Raw genomic sequence first — 5,596 nt, forward strand, 5'->3', positions numbered from 1 at the left:
CATCAAGTATCAGAAGACTTGCGATTCAAGCAAACAACTTTGAGATCAAGCCGTCACTCATTCATATGCTTCAACAATCAGTGCAATTCAGTGGGCTACCAAGCGATGATCCAAACGCTCACATCGATGCTTTTCTTGAAATCTGTGACACAATTAAATATAATGGAGTTATAGATGATGCTATTAGATTAAGATTATTTCCATTCTCTCTTAGAGACAAAGCTAAGAGTTGGCTTTCTTCTCTTCCTGCAGGATCAATCACTACATGGAATGATATGGCTCAGAAATTTCTTGGTAAGTTCTTTCCACCTGCAAAGTTTGCAAAGATGCATAACAATATTACTAATTTTATGCATATGGATAATGAATCATTATATGAAGCATGAGAAAGATTCAAAGAATTTCTTAGGAGATGCCCACATCACGGACTAGCCGTATGGATGCAGGTACAAACTTTTTATAATGGCTCTAGTACAAATTTTCGTTCTATGATTGATGCAGCTGCAGGGGGAACTCTAAATAATAAAACACCAGAAGAAGCCTACAAACTATTAGAGGAGATGGCGTCTAATAGTTATCAGTGGCCTACTGAGAGACTACCAATGCGAAAAGCTAGCGGAGTTTACGAAGTGGATGCTTTTGCTGCAATTACTGCACAATTTGAAGCACTCAACAAAAAGCTAGATAATATGAGTGTTTTAGCCATGAAAATTCAGACTTTGACATGTGATTTTTGTGATGGAGGACATGTTAGTACAGAGTGTTAGGTAGGTAATACTTTTAAACAATCTAGTGAAAATTCTAACTTTCTTGGGAATTTTAATAGGTCACAGAATAATCCCTACTCCAACACGTACAATCCGGGATGGCGCAATCATCCAAATTTTTCATGGAATAATCAGAATGTGACAGACCATCGGGATTCAAACAATCAGAAGAGACAAAGTCAAATTTGGAAGATATAATCACCAAACTTGCTAATACGACTCATGACTTCATCAAAAGCACGGATGTGAGATTTCAAAACCAAGAGGCTTCAATAAGAAATCTGGAGATACAAGTGGGTCAGTTAGCAAGCATGATGTCAGGGAGACAACTAGGTTCTTTGCCGAGGAACACAAAGAAAAATCCAATTGAAAACATAAAAGCTATTACCCTGAGAAGTGGTAAACAAGTGGGAGAAGAAGATGTCAAACAGGAGATTTTCAAAGACAAGGAAGATGTGATCAATAAACAATCAAAGGAGACAAGCAAGAGTAAACTTTTTCCAGATAATCCCAAGCCATATGTGCCGCCAATTCCATTCCCTCATCGACTCCAGCAACACAAAATAGTTAAGCAATTTTCTAAATTTCTTGATGTATTTAAAAAAATTGCACATTAACATTCCTTTTGCAGATGCCTTAGCGCAAATGCCTAGTTATGCAAAATTTTTGAATGAGATTTTGGCAAATAAAAGGAAACTGGAGGATTATGAAACTATGAAGTTAAATGAGGAGTGTTCAGCCATCCTATAAAACAAATTGCCTCCGAAATTAAAAGATCCACGGAGTTTTACTATTTCTTGCACTATTGGGGATTCTTACTTTGAAAAAGCATTATGTGATTTAGGTGCAAGTATTAATTTGATGCCTTATTCAATTTTCAAGAAATTAGGATTGGCCGAGGTAAAAGCAACCACAGTGTCACTTCAATTGGCTAATCGATCAATTAAATATCCGAGAGGTATTGTTGAAGATGTTTTGGTAAAAGTTGACAAATTTATCTTTCCTGCAGATTTCATAGTTCTTGACATGGAGGAAGATTTTGCGGTACCACTTATCTTAGGTCGACATTTTCTAGCAACAGGAAAAGCTCTTATTGATGTACAACAAGGGAAGTTGATTCTTAGAGTTCAAGATGATCTTGTTTCATTTAATGTTTTTAAAGTAATGAAATATCCATCTGATGATAATTCTTGTTTTAGAGTTGAGACAGTTGACAAGTTGGTAAATAAGGTTTTTCAAGAAAATATTTTTAAAGATCCACTTGAAGCATGTCTGATTCGACCAAGGACAAAGATATTCAGAATGAGAAGATAAAGGAGTACACAAATTTCATGGAGGCAATTCCACCATATTCAAGGCAAAAGGCAATTAAATTTGAGGAGTTGGGACAACACATTACAAAGCCTAAACCATCAATTGAAGAGCCTCAAATTTTTGAACTCAAACCCTTACATTTTCATTTGAAATATGTTTATTTAGATGGAGTTTCTTCTTTACCGGTAATTATATCTTCTTCTTTGACAAATTTGATGGAGGAGAAACTGCTCAGAGTGTTAAGAGAGCATAATGGTACAATTGGATGGAAAATAGCTTATATCAAGGGAATTAGTCATTCAATTTGCATGCACAAAATTTTGATGGAGGAACAATATAAACCCACTATCCAACCTCAGAGGTGTTTGAAGCCCTACTTTGAAGGTGGTTACAACAAGCAGAAGACCACCATTGAACTTCATCCTCCAGACTAGCGACATTTGAGATAGTTTGGCTGAAAACTATAAAGCAAGCGCTTCTTGGGAGGCAACCCAAGCATTTTAATTATGTTTTTTCTTATTGTTAAGTTTATGTTTTGCAAAAAAAAAAAAAAAAAAAAAGATTAACTTTTCTCTATTTTATCCAGGTTAATTTTTTTAGGGATCATCTTTTAAGAATTTAATCATCAATGTCATCTATGGACTTGTCCTACAACCAATGGAGTTTTCTTCTTCCTATTTCTATTTTTCACATTGAGGACACTGCTTTATTCAAGTTTGTGGGGGGGAGACAAAATTTTTGGCTAAAATTTTTTTTTATCATGATTACATTCCTAGTTGTGAATTTTTACAATTCTTAGGAAAAATTAAATTTTATTTAACCTTGCAATTGATGTGTGAGCTAATTTTAATTATGATTATGTTGATCCACTTACTGAGCACTAAAAGTCCTTAATTTTTTAATTGTGTGTAAATTTAGAGAACATTCATGTGAAGTATGTGATTTTCTTAGATTTCACCCAAATCTTAGAATTTGTTTGATTTTCTCTTGAGGCGAAATCCTAAGCTAAATCTAACTGAGAAAAAGATTTAGGCAATTTTTGGATCGATTGAGCCTTTCAAGCTAACCCTGTTTATTTATCCTTAGTCACCCCGTTGAGCCTTAATTATTACCAAATTTTTCATTGACACCCATATATGTTTAGCTTAGCCGTTATCAAATTATATCATTGTCCCATACCCTATGAACACGTTGATTTTCTTTTGGGATAAAAAAATTAGTTGAGCTTAATAGAAATTTGGGAGGAAGGATGGAGTATACAAAATAAAAATAAAAAGAAATTATTGCAATGGTTGTTTGGGGTGTATAAAAAAAAATTGTTTTTATGGTTCCCTATCCAACTTTTAATTGAGTGAGCCTTTTGGATACTCAATGGGTTGGAAATTTTCAAGTTATATTAGAGGGACTTTGGGAGAAACTCCACCATAAAGCAATTCAAAAAAAAAAAAAAAAATGAATGATGATATATGATGGTAGAAAAATTATCTTGAAGGAGTGAAATTGGACAATGACATTGGCTCTAAGTAGATCCTAGAAATCAACGTGTTGATGGGTGATTTAAGCTTAAAATTACCGTTATCTCGCATTTAGCCCAGCCTTACATTACAAACCGAGAAAAGTCCTATTGATTTTTGGTTGGATAATTAGCCTACATTAGTGGAGAGAGGAATGAAAAAGCAAACTTATGAGATTTGGTCATAATTATTGAGAATTTTTTAGAGGTTGCATGTCAATGTTAATTCGAAAAAAATGAGGACTCTTACACACACACTTGGATCACATGGTTAAAATTGGTCTTAACTTATACATCAATTTCAATGTTGGGATGAAATTTGTGTTTTTCTTTTAATTGTGAATTTGAGCAATTATGGAAAGATGTCATGGATGAGATTGTTAGGTTGAGCATGTGTTATGTCTTGATTTTGCTTGAGGACTAGCAAAATGTTAAGTTTGGGGGTTTGATAACTCTATAAAAATAGAGTTATTTTACCTATTTTAAGCAACAATTAATGCAATATCTATGAGAAAATATTTGGATTTCCTTTTGAATATTTGAATTTTCCTTGTTTATGCAGAATAATGATATATGGAGAAGATAAGGAAAAAAATGGCAAAACTCAGGAATTCAAATCAAGCAGCAGTGGAAGATAGATATCAAATCAAAATCATCTGATTTACTCCCTGATTTTATGCGCAATTGCTTGGAGCTCGGATATATCCTCAAAAGGGGAGAACATTGAGAGAGAGACGAGCTAGGTTTTTGTTAGATCGTTTTGCATTGTTCTGAGAGTTTTTCAAGTATTTTGAAGAGAAGACAAAAGTGGTGACAGAATTCTTGTTCTTTGATTCAAGATGCTGAGTTAGATTTATATTTTTATTTCTTCATCTACTATGTTCTAATTTTCTTTAGTTAGGGCTACGATATAGCCTAACTATGATGATGTGAATTTCATGATTTTTATGTTTTACAATTGATTTCATTCGTGTGAGTTATATATTATTGTGCATAATGCTTTTGAGTGACTGGCCACCACTTGAATGATTTGATATGCTTGTTTGAGACTGAGAAGTGATAATATGCAATTGCTCATTATAATATATAACCATGACTTAAACGTGGATAGAGATATACCGCGTTTTTTGTGTAGCTTTCGATGATAAAGTGATCCAAAAGAGTCATTGTAAGCCGGGAATATTCATAGTTTTTAAGGCACTCATATTTGTTTTAATTCACATAAAGATATAGTGGATTAATAAACTGAGTAGGTTTGCTATACCTAGAGATGGGATAATAAATAGATTAGGAAATTCCGCTATCACATGTTTGATATCGTTCTTGTATTCACAACAATCTGAAATTCATATCTAGTAGTTATGGTGAAATCGGATGCTCTAATATATTTATCTCGATCAATTTACTGCATTTTTTTTTTTTTGGTAAAGATCAATTTACTGCATTTAGTCTACAAAATTTTGTTTTTAATTTATTATCAATTATATTTTGATCTGTTAGATAAATTTTAGAATTAATCTATTTTAGAATTAATTAGTTTATTAATCATCGATCTCTGTGGGATGATACTATTTCTTATCATTGTATTACTTGTTCGACGCGTTCACTTGCATTTAGAATTTTACGAATAGAATCACTTTATGTATTCTTATATTTGTATTGTGCTATTTTGTCGTTTCATATACTATTAATCCTTCAATTAAGAAAAATTTGAAAGGAATATTTGGATTTAGGATGAACAAAAACCTCTTAATTGGCAAGGAAAGTAAATTGTTGTTGCTTCTAAGGATAGACTAAACTAAAATGTGGAGCTTTGGACCCCAAATCTTTCATAGCTTTACATGAAAGCCACCGGATCCGATTGGCCACTTGGGTTAAAAGTTCTAATCCTTAACATGCATTGTGTTTATATTGCTTCCAATGACATGCAAACATAAAAGAAGAAAATCGTTTCAACTTTCACTATTAATGGCAAGACGACTTTGAGTGCGTAGTTCATGAC

At 33.0% G+C, this 5,596-nt stretch overlaps 1 non-coding gene across 1 annotated transcript; it reads right to left on the reverse strand.

Annotated features, from left to right (window-relative positions):
* Positions 1-324: 324 nt before the first annotated feature.
* Positions 325-430, reverse strand: LOC120289096. Its single transcript, XR_005547053.1, has one exon. It is a non-coding gene; the product is annotated as a small nucleolar RNA R71 (small nucleolar RNA).
* Positions 431-5,596: the final 5,166 nt, after the last annotated feature.

Source organism: Eucalyptus grandis, chromosome 1 (genome assembly GCF_016545825.1).
Source record: "Eucalyptus grandis isolate ANBG69807.140 chromosome 1, ASM1654582v1, whole genome shotgun sequence".
Taxonomy (NCBI): Eukaryota; Viridiplantae; Streptophyta; class Magnoliopsida; order Myrtales; family Myrtaceae; genus Eucalyptus; species Eucalyptus grandis.